Below are 11,241 nucleotides of genomic sequence, written 5' to 3' on the forward strand. Positions count from 1 at the left end.
TGGTCTCAATGGGACTTTTTGATAAATATGTACCATTTATAAGGACATTTATGTTCCTGGTAGATAAATATTAATTTAAAATATATAAATATCTTTAATGTTTTATTGTATAAAATATTAATATTACTATTATTTTTCTTCAGATTTACACCCTAGTTTAATGGAGACTGTGCACTAAAGCAACAGTTTCCCTGGTATCGCAATCTTCATAGTTTAAAGTTGATAATGGAGAGATGAAATATTTTCCTCATGTGGATGAAAGAAATAAAAGATCACCTGTAATAGGATGAACCGGAAGGAAGTAAATGATTGCAGGATTATGGCAGTATAGGACATGTGCTCTCATACTCAAAAGAGGAACTCAGATTAAAGAAAGAACTATAGTGAGAGCAGTATGACCGTGTGTGTGTGTGTGTGTGTGTGTGTAGCCGGGGTAGAGGGGAAAGAAATGTTGACTTTGGGGGATGGTCATAAACCCAGATCACAAAAGTCAGAGATTTCTTCCAAATGTAGTAATGCTTAGGACCGAATTAAAGGACAGTGTCATCTTTAGAGAAAGTATCATTCTTTTGGAAGTAGAGAACATCCTGGAAAAAAAAAAAAAAAAAAAACAGTAAATGTACGAGGAAGAGGAGTGGGCTCAGGAGACAAACAGGCCCTGAGAAATGGTAGTATCTTCAGGCCCCTTTACAGAGCACTTCAGCTGCATTCCAAGGCTGAGCTGGCATCTCTGGAATGTAGAGCCCAGGCTGCTCTTTGATAGTTAAGTGAATTCCCTTAGGTGAAGGAAAAGATTTTCCCAATGTGAATAGGGGAGGCCTAAAGTGCTGAGAATGGAATGGGTATGCCAGACAGGGTGGGTAGCAAAGAGAGTGTTTACCACAGGAGGAAGAGTAAAAGTGGCAGACAGAGTACAAAGCAGAGGAAGTGCAATCTCCTCCTCTGGAGTCAGTTAGCCAGGATCTCAGCAAATTTCTTAATTTGCTTGGGCCTCAGGTCCCTCATCTCCAAAATAGTGGTGACGATCAACCAGTACAGGACCTTAATTGATAACCTGTCATTTATATGCAAAAGAGTTGTGACAGCATCTAGCACAGACCTTATTTTCTAAGTGCTCATGGTCTTCACTAACATAGTTTAATACATTTAGTTTAAATTATTATAGTATGTGTTTCTATTAGTAGATCTAAGTGAAAGCAGGACTAAACTCGTTTATCTCACGGATAAACCCTTAACTCAGGTCAAAAAGCAGTCAGTAAGGTAGGTAAAATACACAGCTAGCAAATTCACAGCAAAGGACAACAGGCTAGAAGAGCAAATTGTCGTCCAGTCACAACTGCTGCTTGCAGCAGTGTCCCAGCCAAAGGTCTAAAACACTTAATCATGTGTCTAGCTCATCCTTGGCAGCAGCTGACTCTTGCCAAGTATAAAAAAAAAACCTGACAACCCTGGCAGCCTTGGCTCTGTGTCATGGGTGAAAAGGCTGCAGAGGGGGTCAGATGCAATGTTTATATTTAGGAGACGAAACAGAGGAGCCTGAAGAGGACAGTGATGCTCGAACAAAGGGGTAGCTTCTTGTAACCTTAATAGAGAACAGGATGGTGGATGGAACTTGAAACCATCCTGAATGAGGTAACCCAGTCACAAAAAGAGGAACATGGAATGTACTCACTCATATATGGATTTTAGACATAGAGCAAAGGATCACCAGCCTATAATTCACACCGCCAGAGAAACTAGGATACAAGGAGTAATCAAAGAGATTCATCTAAGGTCCCTCACAGAAGGGGAAATGAACAAGATCTCCTGAGCATATTGGGAGTGTGTGTGTGTGTGTGTGGGGGGGGAGTAAGTGGAGAAGGAGCTGGGAGAAAGAGAAGGGGAGGAGAGGGAAGCATGTGGGACTAGGAAGATTGAGTCAGGGGAGGAATAGATGAGAGAAAAAAAGAGAGAGATATATACCATAAAAGAGGGAGTTTGAAGAGAAAACTGACTCTAGAGAAATGTCCAGAGACCTGCAAGGATGACCCCAACTAACAATCTGAGCAACAGTGGAAAGACTACCTTAAATGCCCTTCCCTGATAATGACATTGATGACTAACTTATCCACCATCATAGAGCCCTCATCTAGTAGCTGATGGAAACATAAGCAGACATCCACAGTTAAACACTGAGCAGAACTGGAGTCCAGATGCAGAGAGGGAGGACAAGAACAGGCTACAGAAACACACAGAGACAGCTGACCTGAACAAGGAGTAGCTAATGGGTCCCCAGACTGATAGCTAGGAATCCAGCATTGGATTGTTTCAGGACCCCCCCCCCCCTGCCGAACATGGGTCTCAGTTAGAAGGCCTGGGCAGTCTAAGGACCTCTGACCAGGATGTATCCCTGGTGCACGAAAGGACTTTGGGAGCACATTCCCCATGGAAGGATACTTCCTTAACCTAGAGGCAGAAGGGAGCCCCTAGTCCCTACTCCAAATGGCTTGACAGATTTTGTTGACTCCTCCTGGAAGGCATTACCCTTCCTGTGCAGTGGGGTGAGGGGAAATGGGATGGGAGGGTGGTTGGGGGGGCACGGGAGGGTTGTTGGGGGGAGCATGGGAGGGTGGTTGGGAGGCACAAAGGGTGGGAGAGAGGGAGGGAAGGAGAGGGAACTGGGATTGATATGTAAATAAATAAATAAATAAATAAATAAATAAATAAATAGCTCCCCACTCAAAACACAGTGCCAGATGGGAAATAGATAGGGAAAAGTATCGCATCTTTACTTCTGCCTGGTTCTTGGTCCCTCCTCTCAGAGCACTGACAGACCTCAGTAGTCCTTGTCTCTGTTGATGTTATCCTGAAGCCTAAATCTGCTGGGCATTCCTGGTACCCTGTCTTCTCTGGGGCACCTTCCAGTATATGCCTCTTTGTGTGATGAGGCATCCTTTTATAAATCCATCCTGTTACCTAACTCTGGAACGCAGCACTGGGAAAAGGGCTGTGGAAAATAAGCAAAGGCAGATTAATGAAGAAATGTTCTTTCCTGTGATTTCAAAATGATGTTTCCCTTCAGGGCCCTGAGGCTTAAGCCTTTATTTCTAGAAGAATGGGGAGGGGAGGAGCTAGTCCCATTTGTTGCTAAGCGACTAAAGCTTACCCAGGTCACATTTGCTGCTATTGAGAAACAGTGGCAAGGTGGATGTGGGGAAACAGGGAAAGACCTCTCATTTCAAGATTCCTGGTTCTGCATTTAAGTCATAGAATTCCCAGGACCAAAATAACCAGGAAAGCCATCAAAGTTCTTCAAGGATGGCGTTTTTTAGAAGAAGAAGAAGAAGAAGAAAGGCAAATGGGAGGTAAGAGGTTAAGTTTCAGACTCAAAGCAAAACAGGGCATCTCACCTCCCCCAATTGTGGAGCCCAGGCCCACTACAAAGGGTGCTAAGAATACGTTAAAAAAAACATACATTGAATCTGTGTGAGGATAAACACACACTGACTGGTCATATGGAGCGCACCAACAAATATGAGAATGAATGGAGAGAGATTGCATGTACTTGCTACGACAACAGGTCCTGTAAGGATGTGAATTTCCTACAAATCCACTAGCAAGTACAGCACGCAGATTCCATTATTTTGTCATGACATTATAATTTTTATCTATTTGGAAGCATAGTTGTTTAGAAATATCCAGAAACTTTCTAAGAAAGAAGAATTTGCAATAATTGAATTTACCTATGATGCATTAAATTGTATGATTAGAGTGTGGTAACTGAAACAGTGAGATAGTGTGGCAATCAATACAGTGAGGTAGTCTGTGCTTCCAGCTTCAGAATGAACAGACAGGATGATAGAAGAGCCCAAAGCCCTGAAATGAATCCAAGTGTAAAGTCTGTGAGAATTTATCCAGCTTTACCAGTGACATTTCAATAGGTGGATTGGATTTTCCAGTTTTGAACCAAAAGGCTAGCATTTGCAAAACTATCATGTCGAAACTCTGTTTTCCTTTGAATTATATTTTGAAATTTAAAATAAGAGACTTCAATGAAAAAAAAAAAGTGAAATCATTAAGTAGGAAGACAATTTTAGGTCCACAGCTTCATAATCCTGAGGTTGGGGAGAGTATTATTCTGTTAGAAATGCTGTCACAAAACTTGAGTGTTTAATGAGCACAAAGCTGTATTCTCAGTTCCCAGGTCTGGAAGTTCAAGGTGAAGGTGCAGCAGATCACATGGCCCCTACTTCTTGCCATGTTTTCATGCTACCATTTCCCTATGAGTATCCTTGATAGATCTTCATCCTCTTCTAAAGATATTAGTCATATTTGATTAGGGTCTAAATCATACCACCTCATTTAACCTTAAGTACCTCTTTGAAGGTCTTCTCCTCAAATATAGCTACAATAGGACCAGGTATTAAATGCATGAATATTGGGCAATAAATTTAATTCATGATAGGAAATACTTTCCAAATATTATTTCAAAGGCAGAAACATCATTAATTTCAGTAGAAATAAAATATATTAAAATAAAACCATAAGTATAGCATCTTTTAATTAATTCTTAAAAAATCTTGATAAGTTTCATCATTGGTGGTAGAGAGTTCATGTATTAAAAACAATGGACAGGGCAACCAGGCTATTCATAATGTATCAATAGATTTTGGTTATAGTTCATTCAGTAAAATGCTTGCTTTACAAGCATAAGGATGAGAAGTCCAACCCCAGAACCTATAAAAAAATAATGGGGTATATTGGGTGTATTTGTAATCTCCATCTTGGCAAGTAAGAGGCTTATGGGCAGCTAGTCTAGACTTCTTGATGAGCTCTAGGCCAATGAATGACCCTGTCTGGGTAATCAAAGTAGACAATACCCAAACCTAAGGTCGTCCTTTGGCTTCCATAAGCATTTGCTCACAAGTTCATGTACTTGCCCCCTACAACTTCACATATACTTACATAGGAACACACACATACACACGATGACCAGCAAGTAAGCAAAATGTATATGAAACATTTTCAATCGTTTTTTAATGATGGGAGAACATTCCATTTTATGAACAGACTCTTAATTGGCTAATTCAATCCATTATTTACTAATAACATTTTTGTTTCTTGTTTTCCAACCATTTTTAATCTAGGAAAGACACAGATAATAAAACAGGAGTCAAATTTGATGCTAGTAAATAAGGGGTTGAAGAAGTCAATTAAGAGATCAGTTATACATAAGGATACACATTGGTTGTTTTAAAATATATACACAGTAAGTAGATAAGATTTCTTGATATGGACATAAAATCTTTGAGAGAGGATGTGAAATGAGCAAAACAGGTTTCAGTTATGTAGGAGGCAGAAATAGAAGTGCATATGTTATATGTTAGATATGGTTGGATTATTTACACCAAACGTACAATATTTTGCTAATTAAAAAAGCAAGCTGTTTTGTTTCAAAAAAGAGCCATTTGCAGAAATGGGGAAAAAAAAAAAAACCACATTCTATATACAGGAAAGTGTACTTAAAAGCAGCTGAAAAAAATAAGAAATGTAAATAGATAAAACATTTTTACTTGATCAAGAGTCTCCAAAAATAGAGAGGAAAAAAGTCCTTAAAATATCTATGAGTTTAAAAACTTGGGAGACAGATGTAGAAGTTTTCTTATTGGTGGGTGAAGTGTTGCATCTGAGAAGGCCCTTGACACTCCCTGAGCATGTTTGAGAAGCCTGTCTGCATGATAGACAGAGACACCCTGTTACTAAACTAGGGATTGTCCCCAAAGTATGCCTTTAAAGTGAAGGAGTGTCCCTAATGTGTAAAACAGTGCAGTAGATTTTTCAATAGCAATGGTATATCTGTCAAAAGTTTTTAAAGTTGTAATTTCTTCTGTAATTCCCAGAGTGTTTGCTTGTAGAACAAAATGCCATATGATTTTCATGGGCATATTTTAAAAGATTAAATTAGTTCCTACCTTACAGAGTATAAGAAGTTCCTTGTTGAGAGTCTGTGTAATACTTGACATTAGGTCATTCTTGGCAATCTTACCTTTTATTTCTCTGCTTCCTAACAAGGTGAAACTATATTTTATAGGTTATCCTTCATGGGTTCATACTTAGTCTGCTTGGTTTATCCTACAACATTCACTGATGTTACAAATAAATACATTTTTATTGATTACTGCATTTAAGCATCAACATGGATGGCTTCTTCTTTTGGTGTAGAAAGGGATTGTCAACAAGATGAGAAAGATTAATGGGTTCTAAGTATAAATTATTCCATCTACAATCCTACCTTTCTTGCTTTTCTTTACACAAAAGGTGTTTGCCAAGCTGTAGCTGCATCTTCAAGTTCCACTTTGGATCTGTTGGATGAAATGTCTAGCAGTAAAATCACAAGATAGGGCCTGGCAAGTAACTGGGGAAGTTGGGTATCAAACTCCAAGAAATGAAGGTAGTAAGAGAAAAAATAGGGTTTAGGCTGAGATCTGCTAAGTGGCAATGATATTTGGTATTTGCCAAGTTTCTTGAGGCTGCCTTTGACCAGTCTTTCCCTTACCAAACAACCAGCAGAACTTCACTGGGAGAAAAGTGTCTTAATTCATGATGCTATGAGTCAAACCTAAACCAAACTCTGTTTATGTATATGGCAGTTAAGAAGAAGGAGCAGTTGTTCCTTCATATATATATATATATATATATTATTGGTTTTGTTGTTGTCAATTGTTCTTTTGTTTTTGAGATAGGGTCTCTCTATGTAGCCTTGATGATCTTTGAACTCTCTGTGTAGACCAAGCTGGACTCGAAGTAACAGAGATACTCCTGCCTCTTTCTCCCAAGTGCTGGGATTAAAGATGTGCAAGTGTTATGTCCAACTCTTTTACATAGATCTAAAATTAGCAGAGGTGATCAAAAGAGAAATCAATTAATGCCAGATTCCCATGATATTTGGAAATGAAAAAGGAAACAATATAGAAGCATGTAAAATGTAACATGGAAACAGGTCTGCATACATGACAATGGAAGAAACTGGGAGGTAGCATGTGATTCAGATGACATTTTCTACCTTCCTTCCTTCCTTCCTCCCTCCCCTCTATCTTCCTTTCTTTTTTTCTTTCTGTGTGTATGCATGTACTCAATATAACCAAGAGTCACTTGGGAAGAGGGAATTTCATTTGAAGAATTACTACATAAGATTGGCTGTGGACAAGCCTATGGTCATTTTCGTGATTATTAATTGATGTAGAAGGGCTCAGCCCACTGTGGGCAGTGACATTCTTAGGCAGGTAGGCCTAAGCCAGTAAAGCAGCATTCCACCATCGTCTTTACTTCAGTTCCTGCAGCCAGGTTCCTACCTTGACTTCCTTTGATAAGGGACTGTAACCAGTTGGTTGAAAGAAACCATTTCCTCCCAGGTTGCTTTTTGTCATCACAACAGTGGGAAGTAAGCTAGAACAAGATCTGAAGGCAGGTCCCTATGCTTTTATTTTATTTATTTATTATTTTGATAATATACTAACTGGCAGTTTGCCAGTTTCTTATCAGCTAGCTCTGTCTTAAATATTTACCCATTTCTATTAATCTAAGTATTTCCATGTGGTATCATCTTACCAGACAGGGCCAGGAGTTCTACCCTGTTGGTACTACATCTTGACACTCCTCCCTACTACTTCCCTCATCCTCCTTGTCTTCTAGTCCAGCCTATCTTGCTTTCCTATTGGCCAACAGTGCTTTATTCATTAACCAATAAGAGAAACATATTTACAGGATGTCGTCTCCCATCATCTCCTCTTTTCTGTCTAAAATAAAAGGAAGGGTTTTAACTTTAACATGGCAAAATTTAAAACAAAACAGTTATCAAATAAGAACCACAGTTAACAATATTTAGTTTATTGACATTTAGCAAGATTTAAAGAAAATATTCCATCATCTATCCTATTTTTGTGAGTCTAAAGTCCTATATGTAACTTATCTTTAATCCTAACTAAGGAAAACTATAACCATAACTATCTGTTGTCAACTCCATGAAAGACCACAGAAAGATAATATATAAACTCTAGAAATGACAGAGATAACTCACTGTCTGGTCAGTCACCCGAAGTTCTTCTCTAATGTTCCATCTTCAGCCTATGGGCCATGGTGTGTCTGACACACTCCTCAGCAGAGCAGGAAACTAAACTGTCCACCACAAAACGGTATTGGCAGTTTGTCAGTCATTTTTCTCTGTGTCCTGCAGAATGTCTGGCAGACTCTTCCATAAAGCAGGAACCCTGTAGCAATGTCCATCTTGTATCAGCAATCACTGTGGGTCCTGCATGTCCAGTTTATACAGCATAAAGTCAAACAGTCCAAACAAGAGCAGTATCTTGCTCAAATGGTTAGTCTTGTCATATTGAAATCAAATTCCATAACACATTTCATCAATGTTCATTTTCCTTTCTGACTCAGGTGTATTGCCAGGAGCAGTTGTGCCTCACTGTTAAGAAAAACCCTAAACCATTTTTAATGCCATATTCTGTAGGTCTTTGAAAAGTTTGAAAAATGCCTATTTATCTCAATTACATCTCTATATAGCTATAAAATCTAACTCATCTAACTATAAGTTTTGACTATTATAGATAACTCTCTGTAATCTGTGCTAAATTATACATTGCATTTCTAAATGAACACATATATAAACACAATACCTAAACAAGAGGAGAAATACACATATCATAAAATTAACCTTAAATTGTATCAATAAATGAAAATCTATTCCAAAGCAAAGTATTCATTTCTATACCATAATCCCCTTTTTTACATTTAAAGAGATTGGTTGTGGTCATTAACCATTTATAACCAACCCCATATAAATGAAAACAAACATAAACAATATTTGGGAATTTGGGCATCGTTCTTTCCAAACTGCTTTCTGCTGGTAGGGGGCACTGTCATAGGGATCCTAAGAAGATGCAGAAATCCTGGTGGTCTGCAAGGTTGCCTTGTCCCATGGACATTGCTTCAGGGGGTCTTGCTTGATCAAACCATGTTAGTCTGGTAGGAATCCACAGCTTTTCATTTTCGGAGGGCCCGAGGTACTACATCTTGAAGCTCCCAAGTCCTTATGCTTAAGCAGTAGGGTCTTTACCCATTGAGCCATCCTCCTAGTCCTGGATTACTTCTGTCTCTTTTACGGTGCATGTTAGTGTGCTTAATTCAGTCTTATACCTGTCAATTCATCACAATCATGATGCCTTGAAATGACTGCAAAATAGTTACATGATGGTGCATATTATTTTGAAACACATGTAAGTAAATGGATCCTTTTAAAGGAAAATGTTAAAAAAATTCTCCCATGAACATGAAATAGCTTTTACAGGTCAGTGCAACAATTTATTAAATATAAATGTTTGTCTTAATTATTTGAATGCTTTAGGAAGTTACAGCTTTTGAATATACTTATAGACATCATTTTCAGTGGATAGATTGTTTTTGTTTTATTTTTCAATATGGAAAGTGTCAGTAACTTTTAGATATTTAATTATAGTTTCCCAATCTTTCACTATACTAAATATAATATTTTATTTAGGGTGCAGTCTCAGCCTCCCTACCACCTCCTTACTGGCCTGGACATTGCTATGTAGACCAGGCCGGTCTTGAACTCTAAAGGGATCTGCCTCCCTCTGCCTCCCTCTGCCTCCCTCTGCCTCTCTCTGCCTCCTGAGTGTTGACATTAAAGGTTTGAGCCACCATTCCTACCTCACACTTACCCTTCAAACCCCAAAAGCACTTTCTTTTATGAGATAAGTGAATAAAACTACTTGTAAAAATGTGAATACATACAACTTTTTACCAAAGGAAAGTTTTCTAAACTGGACAATGTCACAAATATAAAGGTTAGAGATAAAAAACCATGATTATCTATCAGAAGCCTATTTTCAAGTGCTGACAAAAAAGAAAAAGCCTTAAAAATTTTAAAACTCAAAGTTGTTCTTAAGGATCATGGGGTTAAATCAAATTCACTGTGTAGTTATGTTGATTATTTAGGAATATCTCCTTGCGCCTTTACTGCTTCACATGCTCTATATAGATTTATAGTGTTCAAAGACCTCTCAGATACTTATGTATTTATATTTTTACATAAGATTACTTGGTTGAAAAAAAAATGATTCCTATTCTTAAGGGTGAGAAACTAAGAATTACTTGTTCTAAAAACCAACATATATTAATTGACCTTTATAAAGCTGGATTCTAGGAGCAGTAGTAATTGGGCAACATCCTTATCTTAAGGGTTTACTAATAGTGACCATGGAGTGTGGGTTGTGAAGATATTAGTGCTACACACATTACACAACAAAGGAAATTAAATGTAAGTCACTTGTAAGTGCTTCTGGAGTGCAGACTGACCTGTTGTCTTCGATGAAGGGACAGAGACAACAACGAGGAGCAACAGGAGGGTGAGATGCAGGGCATCTAATGGGAAAAGGCAGAGGAAATGACAAAGAATGAAGTAAGAATAAAAGCTGTAAGGCATGACGGATTTGGTATCCGTGTTGTGTAGACTTCACATCACAGAGTAGGAACCAAGGAAACTGATCACATTGCATAACTGTACATAAAATTACATGAGATTATTAGAACAGTGACAAAGTAAGCAAATTCCTCTAAATATAAATGAGTGAGCAAGTACCACATGCTTACTAAATAACATTCATGTTTATTCTTATATAGGAACCTAAAGCTTGGAAAATCCAGAGCTTGAAAAAAATTACATTTGAAGAATAGAATGATGCTGTAAAAGGATGATGCTGAGTGCTAATAAGCATGTGGGAAAATGGATAATTTATATATTTCTAATGACAGTGAATCCTTGATGAATTGCAACATCTTCCTAGAAAAAAATTCTTTTTTTATCCTGTTTATTTATTTATTTGAGACAGGGTAGCCCTGGTCTCTGTGAAGCACAGTAGTCTGTAGCCCTGGAACCCACTTTGTAGATCAGATTAGTCTTGAACTCAGAGATTCAGCTGCTTCTGCACCACACCTGCAAGTTCTGGGATTAAAGGTGTCTGCCTACCACCACCTGGCCCTTGAAAATAATTTCAACAACATGCACCTGATGTTAAAAAATGTACTTTGAGCCAGCCAGGCAATAAGGTACAGACCTATACTCTTAATACCTGTAAGGCTAGTATGGATGAGTCCCAATTTCCAGGCCAGCCTAGGCTACCTATTGAGAACTGTGTTTTGAATTCAGCATTTTCAGATCAATTCTCCCAAGGAATT

Source organism: Phodopus roborovskii, unplaced genomic scaffold, assembly GCF_943737965.1.
Source record: "Phodopus roborovskii unplaced genomic scaffold, PHOROB, whole genome shotgun sequence".
Classification (NCBI taxonomy): Eukaryota; Metazoa; Chordata; class Mammalia; order Rodentia; family Cricetidae; genus Phodopus; species Phodopus roborovskii.